A 22,893-nucleotide genomic window follows, 5' to 3' on the forward strand; every position below is an offset into this window, starting at 1 on the left:
AACGTTGATCTGGTTCCTGCAGTAAAATCTCTCCTTTCCACCCAGGGGACACACTGATTCCAGAAGGCATCTGCCTCCCAGCAGGTTGGGAGAGGTGCTCCACAGTCCAGGCTTGGGAATATTAATAGCAGCGATGATAGACAGACTAGCATTCATCAGGCACCTCTTCTGTGTCTGGCGTTGTGCTGAGTGTGTTAATGCATTCTCTCTTCCAACCCACACCTCAGTCAGAGGGTTCAGTTATTGTCCTCATCGTCTAAGTGAAGAAACAGAAGCTCAGAGAGGTTAAGTAACTTGTCCCAGGACACACAGATAGTAAGTGGTAGCCGCAGTGGGAACTTAGGGTTGCCTTACTCTAGAGTCCTTATCAGACCTGGGTTCGAATCCTGGTCTGCTGCGTGTGATAATGTGACTTGAGCCAACCTCCAGGCTTCCTCATCAGTTTTCATAAGTTAAACATCAAATATTGGCAATTTCACATAATTTAGTTTAAACCTTCCTTACAAGGTTTAAATAAGAATTAAATAAGACAGTGCAGGACTTAGAGCGCCTAAAATGTAGCAAGCACTCAATAGAAGCTAGCTTTTAATAATTATCTCAAAGTCAGTACGTGTGTTCAGTATGGATACATTAATCAAGCTATTCATAGTCTCCGGCTATGCAAGTTTCTGCACATCCCTATACAGGCACCTTGGTCCCAATTACAGTTGGACGTGGTGCTGATACCAGGGAGGCATCATTCTTTGTCAGTGACTTCTCTTATTCTGGAATCCACATATCCGGAGCACACACCTGTGTCTGAGCCGTGGGTTCTTCCCTTCTGCATTGTCCACTCACATTCACTTGGACTCATCAGGGGGTTCCAAGTCTTCAAAATCATTCACATTTGATCACTTTACTTTCCTGCTTCAAAATCTTTCAGGTGCCTAACAGAATCCAGGCAAACTCCTTAGCTAGGAAGGCAAGACTCCTGGGAAACTGCCCGTAACCCCCTCTCTGCCTCTTCCTGCCCCTTGATTACTCTCTGACCACATTAAATCCCCCTTTGTTCCTCAAACACAGTATGACTTTTCAAGCCCATGCCTTTGCGGGGCTCTTTTCTCTGCCTAGGAGAAATGTTTGCCCCCTCTTCTTCTTTGAGCAAACTTCTATGCATCTCTCAAAACCCCACTCAGTTTTTACCTGTCCTGTGATACTGGCCTCCAGCATTTCCTGGCTCTATACTTCCATGGCAATCTGCATATATTGCAAAGATTTGTACCTGTCTGTTCACACAATCCCTCATCAGGGACTCTCTAAAGTTCAAGGCTAGGGCTTACCAGTCTGTCCCCAAAGTCAAAGTCTCTAGAAGGCCTTAGACAAATGCAAGTCAAATGAACATACCTGAATGTAAATTCTTATGATGTAATTTTATTGACAGTGAAATAGTATATGAGTGTATGTGGCTATTTACACCGTCCCTTGTTCCAGCAAGAATTTGAGGTAGATGCAGTCTACCCATCTTTCTTACTCATAAGCACATAGAGTAATGCTTGGTGCATCCTGTAGTAGAAGGAGCCAGGGCTTTGGAGTCAAACAATCCTGGAGTTAAGTCCTAACGGCATCTTACTGTAACTTACTCACTGCTTCATCTCTCTTAGCCTCAGTTTTTCCATCTGTAAAATGGGACATGTGATAACTGCCCACATGGCAGACCTCTGATGGTCACTCCTGCTTTTTTCCTTAATGCTCTGAATTTTTCTTTCAGGAGTCCACCCACTCCTGAAGGTGCCTTGGGTGGGAGGGGGAAATTCTAATCAGTCTAAAGTAATCTTGGGATGCCATTCCCCTTGCCAGTGATTCATGTTTGATGGTTCTGCAGCCCAATTCTGGTCAATGAGATGTGAGGAGGGATCTTTCAGGTGCGTGTGGAGCGTTGTTCTAGGATGTACTCCCTTGCTCTTAAAACATGAGAGGAAGTAATTATCCTTTTGAGACTCTTTTTTTTCTTTTAAGATTTATTTATTTATCTTAGAGCACGAGCGGGAGGGGCAGAGGGAGAGGGAGAAAGAGAATCTCAAGCAGGCTCCGCACTGAGTGCAGAGCCCAATGTAGGGCTCAATGCCACGATGCCAAGATCACGACCTGAGCTGAAACCAAGAGTCCGGCACTCAACCGACTGAGCCACCGAGGTGCCCCAGTAATTGTCCTTTTGCAGCCAGATGTTATGTCTGGAATGATGATGGCTGGAGCAATAGCAGCTACCTTGTGATGACGATAACTAGCCAAGCCAAGACGCTAAAGGTGATAGAATGGGAACATGGCAAGAACCTGGGTCCTGACAGCACAATTCAGCAGGTGGAGGCATCTACCTCTGGACTATTCTCTGCGATCATCAGTTCCTTTATCGTTCATTGAGGGACCCCAGGCTCAATCCAGGATTGTTGAGGTCACTGTTACTTGCAGCCAAAAGCGTCTACTCCCCGGGTTGTCGTGCTGACTAAATAAAGTTTGTAAAGTACCTGAAGTTTATAAAGTGCCCAGCACATAGTACGTTCTTAAAAAAGATGAAAGGCTTTCCTGCTGAGACCTTCCGAGGTGAATGCATGAGCAGCCCCAGGAGCTTGGCAGATGGTAATCACATTGAGAGCGGATCAGAGATGGGCGGGTGCTGGGATGACAGTGAAGATGGAGATGATGATGAAATTCAAACATCGTGTTAGTAAGTGTCCTGATGGAACTTCTCTGGGCTGTCACAGTGGTTCCGCTTTGCACTGCTGGGGCCTTTTCTAACCCCGGTCAGAGTTAAACCATGCACAACACAGGCTTTTCTAATTGTGGGCGGCCACACTTGCACGATCCGGGGTGGTCCCTCTTAGCCTGGGGCATGGAAGCCCTGCTGCAGGATGAAGGCTAGAGTGTAATTTGTAGCTCTAGGAGGAGCCAAGAGCTGGAAGCAGAAGGAACATGCCCACACGATGGAAAGCGCGCACCGCATCTGACAAAGGCACACAGAGTCCGTTCCCCTCCCAGCGCACCCAGAGAAGCCTGCAGACGTCCGCGGCTTTGGGAAGACCTGCCTTGGGGGGCCCACCTGGCTTTTGGCCCGCGGACCAGGCCACAGAGTTCTGCTCCGTGCCAGCCCCATAGCCCTTTTGAACCTTGTTCCGAGAGAGCTCGGCCACACCAATGTCCGCCAGACTCGAGTCCACCCGGCCGCGTGGGCGGCCCTGGCAGCGGGGGACAGGCGCGGAGTTTGTGCAAGGGCTCTGTGGCCCCTGCAAGAGGCTTGTGGAAGAGGTGGTGGTGAAAGCCAGGAGGGAACCTGGAGGAGGAAGGGAGCAGAAACCACAGACTCAAGGCAGCCTCAGTGCCTTTTCAAAGACTGTCTTCACCTCAGAAACCTGTTCCAGGCCTCCAGTCCATCCAGCTGCCTCCTGGCCATTTACTGCCTGCTTGCTTGCCCCTTCTCTGCTTCCCAGCACTGCCATTCCATCCCATCCCCCATATGCTTATGGAGAAGACTCTGTAAGATGCCATATTCCTGCGAGTAGCTGGGGGGGGGGGGTGAGTGAAGTACAAACATTAACAAGATTAGAGTAGAAAGGACCTCACAATGGTTTTCAAACCACCTTTACCACCTTACAATCTTCCCCTCTGAAAGAAAAAAAGAGACAGCTGCAGCCTAATCCGGGCAGGGGCAGGGCCCTGTCCACTGTAGCCAGAGGCAGGCCCCACGGACAGAGTTGGAAAAGCACTGATCTAGACTGTAGGGGAAACTGAAGCCCAGATAAGTAAAGCAACCTCCCTGAGACACACCGCATGTCAGTGGTCCGCCAGGTTCAAGTGCAGGTGACTGAGCTCCTGGCCCAGGGCCCTATCCTGTACACTGACCCCCACCTGTCAGCACCTGTTTCAAAGATCAGCCAGGGGTATGAGGCAAGTGGACCTGGACTGGAAGGCATGTGCCACTGGCTAATGAGAGCACCTGGTTCTATTGCAGGGAGAGAGCCTGTGGGAAAGAGGGACAGGAGGTGGGGCCCAGAACACGGTGGGCAGGATGTGACATGGAGCAAGGCCTGGATGTCATGGGAAGTTGGGTGGTGGGCAGAGGGCAATTCCAGGCCCTGGAGAACACGATCAGCTAAAGCCTGAAGAAAGCCTCGCAGTTCAGAGAACCGTTCCAGCCGTGGCTCTCTCGTTACCAGCCAGGTGACCCTAGGTCCGTGGCCCCCCTGTCTGGGGCTCCTTGCACAAAGAATGGCAGAGGGTTTGGGCTAGCTGGTTCTACTATGACATGCTGTGACGCCTCCCCTCCCATGGGGCTGCTTGCGCCCAGTGTCACCACCCAGGACGGTCTTCAATGTGTGCCAGGAGGCTGGGAGGGACATTAGGAGGAAATGTCCCTGGGTGCCCCTTGAGAGCAGCCTGGAGCTGGCCAGCCTGCTCAAGGGGCCCACCCAGAGCTTTGGGGAACAAACCACAAGGAGGCAGGAAGCCCAGGGAGACCGGGAGCATAAACCATTCTTCTTCTGAGAAGTATTCTTTCCAATCCAGCTCCCTCTGGAAGCCCAGACTTTAGCCTGTACCCCCTGTCCAAGTCCACCACCCGGGAACAGAAAGAGGGGACCTCAAGGGTAGGGGGTCACAAGCTACTTACCAGCCCCAAACCTCAGTATTACCATTTGTAAATGAGGTAAAACTAGCACCTGGTATTCTCATTTATAATATTGATCATTTCAGTAGTTTGTGTGACGAACCGAGCTAATGCTTGTCAAGTGCCTAGCAGGGCGCCTGCTGGAGGAACCACTCAGTCCATGTCAGTCCCGTACATTGCCAGAGGGCTCCCTGCTAGGAAGACCACACAGTTTAAAGGCTCTTGACATTAAACAGGCTGGTTCGTCCAGGGCCCCTGTATGTCTCACACACCGCTCTCAATCCCAGGAGGGCAGAATGTGCCCAACGCCTGGGGAGGTTGTGGGAAGCCCACTGGAAACAATGTGTGCACGCCCCCTGCCGGCTGGGAGCAAAGGTGCAGGCCTCTGGGCTCAGGGAGTTTGGGGGTGAAGCAGGGGGATCCTTGTTAGTACAACCGGCTGCTGCCTGGGATACTGACCCAATATTCACAGAACACGCTCCAGGTGTTACCAACCAGGCTTTCAGAGGGATGCATGATGAGTGACAGGTAAACTAGGTTTAAACTGGAACCAACTAATTCTGGAGTCAACCAGACACAGGTTCAAGCTCAACACCTCCCCCGCCCAGAAACCATCTGTACTGAATACAGCAGTTGCAAAGTTCCTTGCATCTTGGGCTGGTTGCGTGTGGAGTGACCTTGGACAAGGCATAGAGGCCCTCTGAGCTTCAGTGTCCTCATCTGTACCACACAAGGCTGCTTTCCTCTTCTTCCCAAACCAGAGGGAGGAGACACGGTCGTAGGGGAGTTGAAAGCAGTCAGATGTTCTGTCGGGGAACCTCATCCCTTTGAACCTGGGCTGTCACTCATTTGGCTCACCCGGAAGGGACCCTGTGATGCTGCGGTGGCACGCCAAGCTCCCCAGGTTCTCCCAGCCACCGAGTACCCTGGCAGAGCCTGCGTTCCAGGCCCTTCTGTTGGAGATTAATAGTGGAGCCTTAACCTCTCCTGTGAGGCCATTGGACTGGATGGGGCAGGATCGTACAAACAGCAAACCCAGGCGTGCGAGTCCCCACACTGCACATTCCAGGCCACCCCTGGTTATTCCTCCTCGAATTACGTGGACTGCTTAGCCTTTCGGTGTCAGTCGGCTGAGGGCTCTTTGCCCTCCTGTCTTTTTTTTTTTTTTTTTTTAAAGATTTTATTTATTTATTCGACAGAGAGAGACAGCCAGCGAGAGAGGGAACACAAGCAGGGGGAGTGGGAGAGGAAGAAGCAGGCTCATAGCGGAAGAGCCTGATGTGGGACTTGATCCCGGAACGCCGGGATCACGCCCTGAGCTGAAGGCAGACGATTAACCGCTGTGCCACCCAGGCACCCCACTTTGCCCTCCTGTCTACCTGTTTTCTCCCAGACCAACAGACAACTTCTGCCACTTGGTATGGCTGCAAGGGTTTGAGAAGGATAGGAAAATACATTCTCAACGATTTGTTTTGAGAGAGAGGGAAAGAGAGAGAGAGAGCAGGGTGGGGGTAGGGGCAGAAGGAGAGGGAGAGAGAGAATCTTAAGCAGTCTTCACGCCCAGTGCAGAGCCAGATGCAGGGCTTGATCCCATGACCCTGAGATCATGACCTGAGCCAAAATCGAGTCTGTCGCTTAGCGGACTGAACCACCTAGGTGCCCCCTGTTCTCAATGAATTTTTATTAACTCCCATCACTACCACAATCAGCAATTTCAACTCCCAGGGGTCTTTACTACACACACACACACACACACACACACACACACAAACACACATACAAAGCAAGGGTGAACACTGGAAACCATTCTAGAGAGATGCCTTTTTTTTTTAAGATTTTATTTATTTATTTGACAGAGCAAGAAAGCACAAGTAGGGGGAGCAGCAGAGGGAGAGGGAGAAGCAGGCTCCCTGCTGAGCAGGGAGCCTGATGCAGGGCTCAATCCTAGGACCCCAGGATCATGACCTGAGCTGAAGGCAGCTGCTTAGCCCTCTGAGCCACCCAGGCGCCCCTAGAGAGATGCTTTAACACCTGTGTTAACACAATCCAAATTGTGTCCAGTTTATTTATTTATTTATTTATTTATTTATTTATTTATTTATTTAAAGATTTTATTTATTTATTTGACAGAGATAGAGACAGCCAGCGAGAGAGGGAACACAAGCAGGGGGAGTGGGAGAGGAAGAAGCAGGCTCATAGCAGAGGAGCCTGATGTGGGGCTCGATCCCAGAACGCTGGGATCACGCCCTGAGCCGAAGGCAGACGCTTAACCGCTGTGCCACCCAGGCGCCCCTCCAGTTTATGTTTTGAGGATGTGTTTATGTGCCTTTGCATTCATTCACATAACAAAGTTTGATTGAGCTATGGTTGCAAGGGATTGGGACAATAGCAGTAAATGAAATAGACACAAATTCTTGCCCTCAGTGGACTGTGTGTGTGGGGGGGGGTGGGGTCATGGGATAGAAAAGTAAATTAACAAGTGGCATAGCCATGTTTGATGGTTATGTGTGCTATGGAGAAAGCCAAAGCAGACAAGGGGTTTTGTATGCCCCAGGATGGGGGGCAGTTTTAAATGGCATGGTCAGGGAATGCTATGTTAAGAAGGTGACACATAAGTAATGTTCTAAAGAAAGTGAGGGAGTAAAGCATGTAGTTACTTTGTAGAAGAGAGTCCCAAGCAGAGGGAAAAGCCAGTGCAAAGGCACTGGGGCAGGAGTGTGCCTGTTGACAGAGAGGCTGTCCTGGAGACAAGGGGAGGAATGAGACATATATCAGAGAGAGAATGGGGAGGGACACAGGGTGTCAGGCTTTGAGGGCCATCGGAAGGACACCAGTGTTTACTCTGAGTGAGCTGGGAGCCATGCAGGGTTCTGAGCAGATGAGTGACATCATCTGCCCTGCATTTGAATAGGCACATTCTTTTTTTTTTTTTTTTTTTAAGATCTCATTTATTTATTTGACAGAGAGAGAGAGCACAAGCAGGGGGAACTGCAGGCAGAGGCAGAGGGAGAAGCAGGCTCCCCTGGGATCCTGACCCGAGCTGAAGGCGGACACTTAACCGACTGAGCCACCCAGGCGCCCTGAATAGGCTCATTCCGTAGGAGGTAAGGGTAGGAGAGCAGGGGGACCAGGCCGTGGGAGGGATGTAGGCAAGGGGCATGGTGGCTGGCGCCAGGGTGATGGTGGCAAAGTCGGTGAGAAGAGGTTGGCTTCTGGAGGTCCTCTGAAGATAGGGTGGTGGGCGGTGGGGGGGGTGAGTTAGATGAGAAATCATCCATTTTGATTTGTACAAATATTTCCCTCGCCTATTTTGTCATTAGTCCACAAGGTGTGTGGGGAGAGGGACTAGTGTTCACACACACGCATGCTTGGAGAAGCAGCAAGCTACAGTGTCCTCGCCAGTCTTCGCCCCACTTCTCAGGTAACAGTGGGGTTGACCAGACCTCCCTCCCAGGCGTGCTGTGAGGACAATGCATGCAATGCACTTAGCCAGCTCTTGCACTCAATAAAGAGAGGCTGTTCTCGTTAATAAAGGATGATCGAGGGTCCCCCGCACCCTCTTTCCCGCCAATATGATGGATTTCAGCCCTCTTCTGAAGGTTCGGAGATGAGCACCTGTCTTGTAGGCAGGGCATGACAAAGCTCTACTTAGAGAAATGGCGTGGACAGAGGTTAATCAGGGTAGGCTTCCCTGAAGAGGAGCTGGCCTCACTGCCTCTCTTTTCAGGTGAAGAAATCAAGCTTCAATGACTTGAAATAACTGGTGTGAGGTCACAAAGCTAGAAACTGGCAGAGAAGGGCTTGTGTCCGTGCTTGTCTGGCTCAGAAGCCACCCTGGTGACAAGCCATTCCCATTAGAGGAGAATGACGGCCATTCATGCGAGGACCTGAGACAATATGATCCGCATGGCCGTCATTTAGTCAGGGTGGAGCCGGGTATGGGAACCATGCCACCACCTTGCTAACAATCCTACGTTCTTGGTGTGAGCGTGAGTGGTGTGCCGGGCCCCGTGCACAGGGGTTTGGACGCATGACCTCACTTTACCGTCATCTTGCAGATCAGAAAACAGGCCCGACAAGCTTCCGGATCTCTCCTGTGAGTGTCTGCACTGAGACAAGAACCCAAGTGTTTCAGTAATCTATTGTTGTGTCACAATCAACTAGAAACGTTAGCGGCTTAAAACAATAATTTGTTCTTTCTCATGATTTTGTGAGCCAGGAATTTGGGCAGGGCTCGGCTGGGTGGTTCTTGGTTGTTGAGCTCCCTGGAATCACTCACTGGGCTGTGTTCAGCAGGCTGTGTGATGGGGAGGGAAGGACCAAGAAAGCTTCATTCACATGCCTGGTGCCTCAGCCCTCCTCCACGTGGCCTCTCCAGGTGGCCAGCATGTGGCTTCTCGGTAGTTGGATTTTAACATAGCAGCTGGTTTCCAAAGGAATGAAAGCAGAAGGTGTCAGGCTCCTTAGGGGCTAGCCGCTCTGCCGGTCAAAGCAAGTCACAGGGTCAGCCCAGACTCAGGAGGAAGGGAAACAGATTTCTCCTCTTGAAGGCTGTGGCAACCCGCACATACTGGAATGGGAGACATTTGTGGCCATCGTGGAAGACAGACTACCACCCCCAGCCTCCTCACTGCCTTTCACCCAGGCCCTGGGTCTGACCCAGGGCTCTCTTATTTCCGGGGACTCCATGAAGCCTGCTAGACCCCCGCCACAAGGCCCATGCCCGTGCTTTGTCTTACTGGGCCCTCTTGCCCAATGATACCTTCATGTTCTGGGCCTGGATTCACAAGAATTTACTGTATCTTGTTTCCTTGAGGGCAGGCACCAATTTTTCCTACTTCCTAGGGCCCCAGCACCTGAGTTAGCCTAAGCTCGTTTTTTTTCTTTTTTTAAAAAAATTTATTTATTTTAGTGGGGGAGGGGCAGAGGAAGGGGGAGAGAGAGTCCCAAGCCGACTCCATGCCGAGTGTGGAGTCTGACATGGGTCTTGATCTCATGACCCTGAGATCACGACCTGAGCCAAAACCAAGAGTCAGATATTTAATCGACTGTGCCACAGAGTTGCCCCATTTTTTTAAGTAAGCCCTATGCCCAATGTGGGGCTCGAGCTCATGACCCCAAGATCAAGAGTTGTGCACTCTATGGACCAGCCTAAGCTTGTCTTGTTCTCAGGAACCTACGAGAACCTAACACTTGCAAATCGTCAACCACCTGAACAAAACTGGGTCAGATTCACCTTTGCAGACCCAGCACGGGGCCTTTCCCAGAAGAGCTTCCCAAACGGGACTTTCTGGCACCTGAGTTCACGTGCTTGGGCCTGGAACAGAGGAAGAGCAGCTCCCCGGGAATGTGTTTAGGAAGGCAGGACACCCTCCCCACCCCCCCAGCAGCAGAGCTGGCATTTTGACAGATGTCCAAGTGATTCCTATGCCTGTTACAGTTTGAGAGGACTCAGGTAGTGGTTCCCAAGGTAGAGAGAACAGGACAGGTTGGGAGGACAGATGCCAGTTGAATCCACTGCGGTTGAGCCCAGACATCAGAATTTCCTTCGGTTTTCTTCCAGGGTCAAGAGTCACTGGTTTAGAGCATTAGTTCTCTAAGTGTGGTGTGTGGGCCATCGGCATCCAAACGACTTGGGGGCATTTATCAACGGGCAATTCCTGCCTCCTACATGTTTCGAAGTCTAAATCTCCTGGGGGTGGGACCCAGAAATCCGCATTTTTAACCATCTCTCCAGGTGATGTGAATGCATACTGAGGCTTGAGACCCTCGGTTTAGGGATGAGCGTGGGCAATGAGGTTTGCAAATGCTGCAAGTAACAACGTGCAGAAGTAGGAAACAACAACTCTCCACGCTCCTACTGCCTGGAGACAACGGAGGCCCCTCGGCACCCACTCTGGAGACAGGAAGGAGCCCCCCTTCTCCAGGGAGGCCGCCCCCCGTTGCGGCGGGCGGCTGTGATTTGGGTTCCGTTCTGCTGGCAGGGTGGAGCCTGTCATCTGGCCCGGACAGAATTATTGCTTCAAATTACATGGTTGATTATCAATTACTTGTGTCCGTGTGAGAGCATGTGTGCGTGTGTGCATAAGTGTCTTTGCAAGTCATTAAGGGTCGTAATTCTGGATTATCGTTGATTAACGAGAGGGAGGCCTGGTACCTCCAGCAGCCGGGATGGCAGCCCCGCAATTATGTCCCAGCTGATCAGTAATTGGCGCATCGCAAGATGATTTCTCTCTCTCCGCTGCCTCCTCCCAGCCTCTCCTGCCGGCTCCGCAATTAGCGCCATTGCTCATTCCCTTCCAGCCTGGGCTGAGTTCATGGGCCTGCTTTCTGGCAGGCGGCCGCTCTGGGGCTGGCGGGTGGTGGAGGGGGCGGTGGCAGAGGCACAGAGGTGGGGGCGTGGAGCTGGCATGGGCTCGCGCTTGCTGAGAACTGCTGTGCCTGTCCTATCATCATTCTTCCCAGGGAGCCCGGGAGCCAGGCTCTACCTCCCTGCCCCAACTCCCAGGGCCTGGCTGGGGAAACTGAGACTCAGAGAAGGAGAGGGACAACTTAGAAAACAAAACCTCGGGATGCCTGGGTGGCTCAGTTGGTTGAGCATCTGACTCTTGATTTCTGCTCAGGTCATGATCTCAGGGTCGTGAGATCAAGCCCCATGTTGGGCTCCACGCTCAGCACAGAGTCTGCTTGTGATTCTCTCTCCCTCTCTGCGCCCCTCCCCACCTCAAATAAATATGTAAAATCTTTAAAAACAAATCCAAAACCAACAAGTCAGAATGGTATGGCAACCTGACTTCAACCCCCTGGGGCCTAAGCAAAATCAAAGACATACCCTCCTATCATCACTCCCATCCCTGGGAGGCTGTAAGGTGGTTGGTTGTCTCAGTTTTTGTCCTACAGAAATTGCAAACCGATGCTCCAGCTCCCAGGGTGGAGGAAGGCCGTTGGGGAATGTGCGGTGTTCATTAAGGCGGCGTCATCGCCTGCCGGGATTATGGCAATGGCCTCCTAACTCTTCTCCCACCGCCACGTTGGGTCCCCAACATCGATCACGCGGGAACAGAGGGACCTTTATAACATCCTGTTGCACACTCTGCACGATACCCTCCCTCCATCCCAGGTAACTCCCCGTTGCCCTCAGGATAAACTCCGGGTCGCCGGTCCTCACTCCAGCCACCCCCTCTGCCCCAGTGCAGACCCCTCGGCGCCAGCTCCCTCCACACCCCCCCGTCCTGTCCTTTGCCCCGTCCAGCCCTCTCCCTGGATCCCCTTTCCCTCCTCCCATCTTCTTTCACCTGGGGCACACACCTGCGGGGAGGCCCTGATACTGCTCACACTTGGGCTCCGTTCCCGAGAAAGGGTTTCTGCCCTCCCCGGGAACCGGCAGTTAGAGAAGCAGAAACTCAAAGGACGGCTTTACAGGGGTTTCAGGGGATGGGGAAGGCGGGGCTGTTCCGGAACCTTCCACATAAAAGACTCTGCAGAGCCACCAGGCAGTTTGTTTCTGAGCCTTGCAGCTGTCTTGGCCATTTTCATTTTTATCTACTTAGGGTGGTCAGCAGGTCATGGCAAGCGGGAGACGTGATGCTAATGACTCCGGCTCCACGTGGCGACCATTCAGGAAAAAGCTGCAATGTTCTCTCTGCCACATTAATCAGAGAAACACATCAAGAGCTGTTGCATGGAGACAGCTTTCCTCCAGTACCTGCCCTGCATGCTAATCACCACCCCTCCTGGCGGTGAGTCAGCTCCATGCCAGGCGGGCGGTGAGGGAAGGCCAGCAACGCCAGCTCCATGCAGTGGGGAGCAGCCAGAGGGGTGGGAGCCAGGCCCCACACCCAAATGCGCTGCATAGGACCATCGCTGAGGCCCCCCGGGCAGGTGGGGATGGCAAATCCTAGAGAGTCAATCCAAATGTAAACCCTGGGCTACTTCCTAGAGTCTAGTTCTTACCCAAGTCTACCAGAGAGAATTCTCCAGAAGCTGATCCCTGGACAGAGTCCAGGGTTAAACCAAGAGGGACCTCACTGCCAGGCACTTTGATAACAATAAGACGTAGTTTCTGGCAGAGCTTCACATGTGCCAGTCACACCTGCAAGCACTCTCTACATATTACTCATTTAATCCTCGTAAAGCCGTATGAAGTGACTACTGTAACTATTCCCACTGTGCAGATGAGCAAGGCGACACAGAGGTTAAGTAACCCATCCAAGGCCACACAGCTAGTAACAACGGACTGGGTTTGAACACCAGCAGCCAAGCCAGTCCCCTCCACTGCCTCTCAGTGCTCTGCTCGAGCTCAGAGTCCCCTGAGCCCCTGGGAACCGTGGAAAGCCTCTGAGTGCCTTTTGCATGTATTCATTAATTCACTCATATGGCTACTGTTTGGAGAGCACCTGCTACGTACAGAGCACCTGCTACGTACATGGCGCGGTACCAGGCACAAGAGAGACAAGGAGAAACAAAACAGGCGCGGCCTTCAGAGGGAAACTGGCATCCACATAATATTTCCACAAATTCCTAGTAATTACAAAATGTGGTAAGAGTCATGAGAAGTAGCAGGTTCCATGAAAGCGTATAATGGGAGACCCGTTCACACATGAGAGCCCTTATTAGGTCTCGCAGGTTTTCGGATCCCCCCTTACATCATCCCGTCCACAAATACATATCAATCGTTTGTACGGGCTCCGTGCATCAGGACACGGTGGTGAGCAGGACAGTTACCCTCATCCTCAGGGGCGGCCTGGGGGGAAGCCGGAGAAATACAAATGTTCCAGAAAAGGAATTAGGGCTAACTGTGAGGGTTCTGAGCGTTATTATTGTTGTTGTTGTTGTTGTTGTTGTTTCTTACTAAAAAATACTTCATTTCTTTAAGGGTCTCTTGCAGGGAGAAAGCAAGCAAAAGAAAACGCAGTTGGCTAGAGACGTTCACGTTGGCTTTGCCCACAGCTGCTACCCCGCGTCCTTGCGGGCCCTGGTGGTGGTTGAGCTCGGCCGTGCACCAGGCCCTTCGCGTCTCTCCGAGGATGGGCTGGCCACTGGCCACTGCCTCCCCCACCCCCTGCTGCCCCACCTCTCTGTGGGGGCTTTTCCACAGATGCCCGGGAATTCCCTGCCTATAGAAAAGACACCCCTGCCTTCCCTCCCCGTGTGGCGTCCTGCAAACCTGACAGAGAGCTATGGGAGGCCACAGGCTTTGGAGAAAGATAGGGAGCAAAAGGAGCATTTTTTAAAAACACGTCTCTTTTATTTCCCTCTTGGCCTCCATCAGCTCCCCACCTGGCATATGAACTTGTTCTTCCCTTATACGGCTCTGAGAAAAGCACCATATGGCCGTTCATCAGGCCCACGGGCTGGTTTCCATCCAGCCCACTCTGATTTCCTCCCAGGCTGGGGTCTGCAGAATGACCCGCCCTTCAGGAGGCCTGTGGAGGAAGAGAAACAGGAACGGTGAAGACATACAGAGCTCGAACCGCCGGCCAGGAGTTGCTCTGGGTCCTTGCGTGTGGCGATGCCATCATCATCCCTACTTCACAGATGAAGACACTGACACGGGGAGATGTTCGGAGACATCCTCTAAGTCACATGGCTGGTGATGGCAGAGCTGGGATCCGAGCCGTACTAACCATCGGATTTTGCTGATTTGCTATCATGGAAAACCCAATCTTGGCTAAAGGGTGTTGGCAGGGTTAGAAGAAGGGTTAGAAGAAGGGGTCCTGCCCATGTGGACAGGAGAGGGGATGCCAGAGGAAAGACAGATAAATCCATGAGCTGGGGCAAAGCCTAGCCGGCCCTCCCTCCAGGAGAGCAGGGTCCGAGCTCAGTGAGTGAAGCCAGCACAAGCCAGGAGAAAGCCGGGAGGCTCTGGGAGGCAGCCCCCTTGCAGAGCTGGCCAGGGAGCTGCAGGGAGCCCTCAGAAGGCCCTGGAGACTGGTTTCCCCTTGCGCTCCTCGCCTAGGTCCTTCCCACCGGCTCCCCCCATCACTGCTTTCTCTGCTTTCCAGGAGTGAGTGACAAGCGCACCTCCTTGAAGCCTGCCGAGCTGCGAAGCTGCCCTGGGGTGTGGTGGGAGCAGAGGGACCAGGGCACAGATCTCAGCTCCATGTTTGCTCTGTGGCTGTGCGGCCAAGGAGCGCCCACCCGCATGCCCGTGAGCCTCACCGACAGGGTGGCGTGGTGCAGAGGTGTGAATGAGCTAAGTGTCAAGAACGTAGGTAGGCTCCTGGCACAGAAGAGCTGCGTGATCCATGCGTCCTGCTCTCATTCCCTGTCCCTCCTTCAGGAACAGGAAGGAGGAAGCAGAGGCTCCCGGGCGACCGGGGTTGGGCCGATGATAGGCCTAGCAGACACGTAGGGCCTGGCTTGGCAGCCCCCCCACTCCGCACCCCAGAGGAAGGAGCTATATTTGACATGACTCCACCCTTCGCACCCCCTCAGCCTTGTTGGGCTCCTCCCCACGTGTCTCCCCTGCTGCACGGCCCGCAGAGGAGGGCTTCACACCTCCACGGGTTGTCTCCACAGTGTCTCCTGGAAAACATGAGCCCACAGGGCAAGACCCGGGTCCCAAGTCCAGGACAGATGTCGGGCTCCTGTTGGCCCTCTCCCTTGTCCCAGGGGCCTTTGGACGGAGTCCAGGCAACACTCAGCTCTCCTACCCAGGACTTCCCCCTGGAGAGGAAACACTAAGGGACATTGGAGGGACTCACTGTCCCCAGAATTACGGCTAAGGAACAGGAATTTGGTGACGGCTGTGGTGTATGAGTGAGTCAGGCAAGAAGCACACAGGAAAGGAGGGCACTTTTCTTTACACTATTTATTTTTCTCTCCATTAAAGAAAAATGTGAATGCAGAGGTAAAGAGAAAAAAGTGAAAGTTCCCTTGATTCCCATCTCTCATCAGTTATCACCGTTTTCCCCAGCAGGAACCTGCACTAGCACTACGTGGTGTGTCATCACAGGCTTTTGCCAAGCATTTACATGCACACACGCACAGACACACACACGCGCACTCACGTGTACATCCATGTGTACAGGGGTATGGTGCCAGGGGCTTTGTTTTTCTTTGCTTTTGCACAAATACTACCCTGTTGACCACATTGCTCTGCAATTGTCTCCCCGTAACAGTACATGCTGGACATTTTCTCACGTCAACATATACGGAGCATCCTTGTTGGTTGTTTTTTTTTTTAAACTTCCGCACAATATTGCACATGGATGCAACACTGTGGATTCAATCACGCCCTTTCCACTCACACCCTCACTCGGGGTCCCCATTGCTCACCCAACTCTGGGGAGCACGAATCAAAAGTCTTTTCTGGTAAATGGTGGCCCCACACAATTCCAGGGGACGCCCTTCACATTCAGAATGCGGCAGTCCCTCCCATCCCCCATGAACAGATAAGGTGTCTCTGGTTCTTTTCCGTGCCTCTTGGCGCACATGTGTGGATAGTTCTCGAGCCGTTGCTACCTCAAGGTGGAGAGGGTGGGCAGAAGGGCACGCGTCCAACGTTTGACAGACCCTGCCATGATGTGGGGAGGGTGGCTTACAGCCTCCTGTGCCCCGCTTGGCCACACCGGTCCCCCTAGCACATATCCATCATGTGGCTGCCGGCCGGCCAGCGGCTTCCAGGAAATCAATTGCAAAGACAGGCGATTGTCATCAGCTTGAACACTGGAAGCCATCCAGGGAGTAGACTCAGTTGTAGGAGAAAATCATACTGGGCTCAAGACCGCTTGTAATGGAGACCCCTTGGTGACTTTCTGGAGGAGTTAAAAGAACACAGGCAGACACACTCATTCTTGATCATCTACCACCAGCCCAACTGCGGGGAGCACAGCACTCCGCCCTTGGAAGCTGCCCCTTCTTAGCAGCCGCACGGGAAGGGGGAGGCCTGGTCCAGGGCCCAGGCTACCGGCGTGCCGGCAAGGCGGCCCACGGGGCACCTGCTCCCCTGAAGGGTGGACCCAGATGTCCATCGGGTCCCCAGCTGCTCAAGGTCCTAGTACCTGTCCCCTTCTGCTCGCTGGAGACGTGGTCTGGCAGCCAGGCAGTGATTCTCCAGTGACCATCCCCTCTCCACCTATTCCCCGGGGCCGGGGTCCTGCAGCTGAATACAAGCGTCTCTCCCCGACCTGCACAAACACAGGTGTAGGCACCACTACTTCGTTCGTACAACCCGCTGGAGACCTTGGCCCTGCACCCCCCAGGAGGAGGGGGGGCCTCTGCCAGCGCAGTAAGTACGGGAGAGGGAGGTGCGGTATGGACAGGTCCAACATGTTCCTGAACTGGAAGGGTGACCAGAGCCTTTCCCTGATTTCAAAGGAGCTCTGTGGATAAGCGTTCACCCTCTAACCCCCTTTCCCGTTACTTCCTCTCTAGATCCCAGCTACCCACACCCACACCTGGCCCTGCACAGAAAACGCAGCCATAGCTATGGACTTGGAGAAACATACATTCATCTTCTATGCACAGCTGTCCCCCAGCTCTCCAGGCCCACTTACCTGATGATGACAGAAATAACTCCGGCTACCATCGACTGGGTACTCGCGGTGCAGGGCACCAACTGCTTTCCATATGTGATCTTACTTAATTTTCACTTGATAAGGTAGGTACCACTGTGATTTACAGGAGGGGAAACAGAGGCTCAGAGAGGTTAAGTATCTTGATCCAGGTCACACAGCTGGTTAGCGCCAAAGCTAGGATTAGAAACCAGGTCCTTGTCAGACTCCAGAGCCTCTGGGCTGAAGTGCTGGGCAACCTTGGCTCCCACTTACTTCACTCGCACTCCCCTTCCATGCAGCTCTGTCCTCTGTTTATCCCCCCTTCCCTGGTGCTCTGCTCTGCCAGGGCCTCAAGTGGTCAAGATCATCAGGGTTCTGTTGGGAAGGCAGGTCCTTATTCTGCTTGTCTCCAACCTCCCCCAACTACCCAAGGACCGACGTCCAGTCCCAAGCCTCGTGCAGGAGCCTGGGTCATTTTTGCTGCCAAGGAGAACCGGGCAGGGTGACAGGAGCAAGTTCCAATCACCGGTTAACACCCCCAGGCCGGTAACATCCATAGCGATGAAGCTTACCTGCTGGCCTGAAAAGATGTCCTCGTATATTGCTCGATTGAAAAAGGCAACAAAGCAGGGCTTTTTTTCTTTTTCTTTTCTTCTTCTTCTCCTTCTTCTTTTTTTTTTTCCAGTAATCTCTCCGCCCAACATGGAGCTCGCACTCACAACCCCAAGGTCAAGAGTTCCACCATCTGAGCCAGCCAGGTGTCCCAAGAAAGCAGGTTTCAAGCAATGTACAGCAAGAAAACATTTTATTGATGAAACAAAAGTATTCTCTATGTATCAAAGCATAGAAAAGGGATATTTGCCAAGTTGCTAAGAAATGACTTTTGTTGTCTTCTCTGGCTTATCTGTGTTTTCTAATTTTTTTCAATGAACATAGATTATTCACAATATTTTAAAAAGCAATAAAAACGAATCAATCCCAGGCTGATTGTACCTCTCTGGGTTCCCGTCCCTACCTCCAACAGCTCTCCAAAAAACCCCGCACTCCCTAGTCCTGGGCATTCCCTTCCCTCCCATCGTTTCCACATCTGAGTAGGGGTGGGCGTGCTCCTACCTGCACCAGGTCGACCAGGGGGAGGTGTGAAGGCTGCACCCCTCCCTAGACTCCTCTGCTGACCACCTCAGTCCAAATGCACAGTGCCCGGAGGCCCTCTTCCCTCTCTCCTGCTGCCTTTTCACGGAGGAGGAAATGCTCTGCTCTCTACCGCATTGCTTGCTTCTCAGGCCGAGGCCGACTTCCTTGAGGCCAAGGAGCTGGGAGGCCAGGCCCTCCAGGTCCTGTGGATTGGAGCCCAGGGCAAACAGCTCCTCTGCAGAGAGGTGATTCTGCCAAAATGAAGAGGGAAGGGAAAGACATCACAGAGCGCCAGATCATCGGGAAAGAAAGAGCAATGCCTTGGGATGGGGCTAGGCTGGCCCCTTCTAGAAGACTCTGAGGAAGCAAGGGAGGAGATGGGAACGGGGCTTCCCGAGCATCTACCGTGTACATGCGGGGGGCCCTCCACAGACATCTCAGCCCTCAGAACGGCCTTCCCTTTGTGCAGGTGAGACCCCTGGGCCGGGACTTAGATCTCTCGTGCTTCACTTCCAATCAGAGCAGGCTCCTACCCATGATTCTGGATGGAGAAATTCGTGTTGGCTGACAGCCTCTCCTCGCCTGTGTTAGCCACTGCCCAGGCTCCCCGAGAACCAGGAAGACCCCTCTGCTCAGGAGCAGGGGCTAGGAGGAAGCATTTTTCTGAGGGGCTGGCTTTGGGAGCACCTCCTAGCCTAAGGATGAATTGCTAATTCCATTGTTCCTGCCATTAAAATAGCAGAAATCCGAAGGCAGCCTATGGGGCCTAGAGAGTGGCCTAGGGCTCAAGGGAAAGGAGCAGAGGCCCTCCACGGGTCCCCTGAACCTCCATCTTCAAATCACATTCCCAGAGGGGGCCGTCCTAGAGACCCAGAAACCAGGCTCCTGTCCCCACCCAGCCTCTTACACACACTAGACAGATGTGGGATTGGCACACCTAATTGGGAGGCAGGAGACCCTGGTATTCCTCGAGCTCGGCACCTCACCACCTGGGTTCTCCAGGCCAAGTCACTCCTGGCCACCACACCCCCCTTCTACTTACACTGGGTTGCGATGTCAAGAACTGTTTCAAAGGGTGTTGCTGAAGACTGCTCAGCCCCTGAATGGGAGTCTGCTATTGAGTTCCATGCCCTGAACATTTTGGTTTGGCGGCAGGTAGTCGAAGCGTGATTGTTAGCGACATCCTGTGGACACAATGGGTAACTGCACTCACCTGGACGGAAGCCACAGGGTGACATCCAACTTCCCTCATTATGTGGAGAGGAGCTGATTGCAATTAATCACACTCATCACCTTACACAGGGAGCTGTCTTGGAGCTGGAAAAGAATCCCTCTCAAAAGCAGAAAACAACCTTCCAGCCACAAATTTCATCAGCCTCCAGCTTTATATCTGTTTTCATTTAAATTTGTCCCTTTTCAAATACTGACCTGATCGAAGAGTCTGGTGGCCATGGAGGGACAGTGATGTCAATAATAACATTCAGAGAAGAAAAGCATCATGGGCTGTTTACTCCATTCATGAATTCCATGCATTATCTCATCTGATCTTCCCGACAACCCAAGGAGGTATGTGCTCTGATCCCCATTTTTGGATGAGGAATCAGCAGCTAGGAGCATAAGGGGAAGCTAGGGGGCAAACCTGGGCAGCCGGGCCTCAGACCCCATTCTCTTTGCACCACTCTTTGCAGCCTCACTGCCTGTGTCTACCCACCATGGTAATCCCCTGAGGCTGGAGAAAACCCCAGTTCCTGGGGCCCTGGCTTTAATCCTCAGACTGAATGCCCCCTGAGTCACCCTCTGGGGCAGGGAGAGGCAAGTGGACACGAGTCGTGTTAGGGTTTGACAGGCCTGGGTTGGAATCCCAGCTCTGCCTGTCGTTAGCGCTGTGACCTTGAGCTCGGTCCTGAATTTCACTCTCCCGAACTGCCAAATGTGGGCCCTGATCCCCTGCCTCGGAGGGTGATGTGAAGATTACAGAAATCACTTGCTGCTGAGTAAATGCTGCAGAAAGGACGGCTATTCTTACCTGCAAGGTGTGCAGGTGGACCTGTGGAGGGACCAGCCCGGTTGACTCCTATAGGTGGCAAAATCTGCTCTAACCGTTCTAGAAAATACCAGTAAGGAGGGCTAAGGCAGGGGAGGGCCAGCCTTCTCACCCTTAGGCTTTTCAGAGTGAGTGGCTGATGTGTCATGGTTCAAAGGATCCCCAAAGGGAGGGACTTAGACAAGTTGGTACAGCAGACACAAGATCCGGAGACTTTGGGCTCCCATCTTTCCACAAAGACACTATTATCCAAGCAACAGGGTCCCTGCAGGATTCGAATCCTGGCCTCCAAGTGTCTGCAGAGACCCTGGTACTGTGAACCAGCATCTGTGCAGTTCGGGAAGCACAACCGAGAGTGGAGGGGGGAGGTGGAGAGGCTACTTCCGGCTTCACCTCCCACTACTCTGTGGACCCTGGAACTTCGTGCTCTTCCTGCCTTGGCAGGATCTCAGTGCTGAAGGCTCCTCCCCCTAATGTCCCCATGCCCCCTCCTCCTCGGGCCTCTGCAGATGAGGGCAGTCTTTCTTGCCCCTAACTGCCCACCAGCAGGGGGATGGCCATCATGGTGGTGGGCCATGAACAGGACTGTTCCCACCTACGGCCCCAGCCCCTAACACAGTGTCCAGCATGTGGAAGGTGCTCCCTGGTAAAGGAATAACTGGGACATCTAACCACAAATGGTTGAAGAGCCCACGGGTGGAAATGTCCCCAAAGAGAATGGCACTGAGGCCCCTGACCATTCTGAGCAATGTATGAGGCTTCCATGGTGCCATGCTTCCTGTTTCAGGTTGTCCCAAGGCCCCAGTATAATAGACATCAGTCTTAGTTATCTATTGTTGCTTAACGGATTACTTCAATAGTTGGTAGCTTAAAATAATAATGAACATTGGTCCCCTCACAGTTTCTGGGAGCCAGGAACTGGAGAATAGCTTCCCTGGGTGTTCCGTCTCTGGGTCTCTTGGGAGGCTGCAGTCAAATGTCAGCCAGGGCTGCCGCTGTCCGAAGGCCTGCCTGAGGCTGTGGGACCTGCTTCTAAGGCTCCTCGCTCCTGTAGTGGCAAGTTGGCGCTGGCTGTTGACAGGCCTCGGTGCCTTGCCATGCAGACCACTCCATGGGTCTGCTTGAATGTCCTCACGGCATGGCAGCCTGTTTCCCTTAGGATGAGTGAGGTGAGAGAGAGCAAGGCGGAAATCACAACGTCTTTTTTTTAGTCTCTCAGGGTTGCTGTGACAAAGTACCACCAACAGGGTGGCTTAGCACAGCAGATATCTTCTCTCTCATGATTCTGGAAGCGAGCAGTGTGAGATCAGGGTGTCAGCAGGAAACACGATCCAAGACTAGAAGTGGGGAGTCTCAATCCTAGTTCTAGCTCTCCCACCAAAGGACCTAGCAGAGAATCCTTTCTTGTCTCTTCCAGCTTCTGGGAACCCCAGGTGTTCCTTGGCCTGCGGCTGCATGACTCCACACTCTGCCTCTGTCTTCACATGGCCTTCTCCCTGTGTCTGTCTGCTCTCTGTCTCTCTTCCTAGAAGGACACCAGTCATTGGATTTAGGGCCTGTCCTAATCCACTGTGCCCTTGATGACACCTGCAAAGACTTTCCAACTAAGGTCACATTCACGGGGACTGGGAGTTAAAGCTCCAACATGTGCTTGTGGGGAACACAATTAAACCCACGCAGTGACCTAGCTTAGGAATCATAGACCATCGTGTTTGTGATAGCAGGTGCTTGGTTACAAGGGTCAGCCCTGTTCAGGGAGGGAGGAGCCCACACAAGGGGGAGAAAATCAGGAGGTGAGGACAATTGGGGGCCCTCTTGGAGGCTGGCTCTCCCCGTATCAGAGAGCAGACCCCATGTGCAGCAGTTACAAAGGAAACAATGGAGAACCGGCTCACAGCACTTGGGCCCCTCAGCCTATCATGGATATGAAAAGAGTCAGAGTGTAGAGAACAGCAGGGTTTGGACATAGAAACCTTCTACAAGAGTAAAGTGTCCTGTGAGTCCCACCCTTAACAGGGTGGGCGCCCTACCACCGTCATCGCCAGCCTCGAGCTGGGGGCTTCCATGTAACCATCCGGAGCCCTGGGCCCCCACAGGCCTGTGCCAAGAGGATGCATTATGCTGGGACTGGGCCAGGGGCCCTGTGAGTGCTTCCCAGGGACGAGATGCAGGCTGTGGGAGAGAGGTCCAGCGTGGGGTCATTTTAAGCCCTGTAGCGCCTCCAAAAGCAGTAAAGAGATCTTAGCAGGAAGAAGCTGGAAGGGGTTGCAGATTGCCTAGGGGCCGAAGATGTAGTTACCAGCGGTTTACCTGGAAGGGAGATGCAGATGGGACCCTTGGGACAGAGCCTCAGAGATGGGGATCTCTGAAGAAGCCGGGGGGATCGGGAGATCGCCCAAGAAACAGCTTTCACCATCTGCTGGGCCCAGAGGGCTGGCAGCTCCACTGTGACATACGAGTTGCCCTTTTCAGGGCCCCTGGGTGGCTCAGTCAGTTAAGCGTCTGCCTTCAGCTCAGGTTGCGATCCCAGGGTCCTGCTCCGTGCAGACCTTGCTTCTCCCTCTGCCTGCCGCTCCTCC

The 22,893-nt window shown here is 52.9% G+C and overlaps 1 long non-coding RNA gene across 2 annotated transcripts; it reads left to right on the forward strand.

Annotated features, from left to right (window-relative positions):
- The first annotated feature begins 7,128 nt into the window (after positions 1-7,128).
- LOC123798950 (uncharacterized) lies at positions 7,129-18,108 on the forward strand. 2 transcript variants are annotated; one of them, XR_015721829.1, is made up of 6 exons: positions 7,129-7,740; positions 11,523-11,756; positions 12,187-12,375; positions 13,512-16,868; positions 17,015-17,240; positions 17,822-18,108. It is a non-coding gene; the product is annotated as an uncharacterized LOC123798950 (long non-coding RNA). The 2 variants fall into 2 exon arrangements; XR_006781459.2 differs by having other exon boundaries at positions 13,512-17,240.
- Positions 18,109-22,893: the final 4,785 nt, after the last annotated feature.

The sequence above is a fragment of the Ursus americanus genome, chromosome 26 (assembly GCF_024610735.1).
Source record: "Ursus americanus isolate L20-20 chromosome 26, mUrsAme1.1.p, whole genome shotgun sequence".
Taxonomy (NCBI): Eukaryota; Metazoa; Chordata; class Mammalia; order Carnivora; family Ursidae; genus Ursus; species Ursus americanus.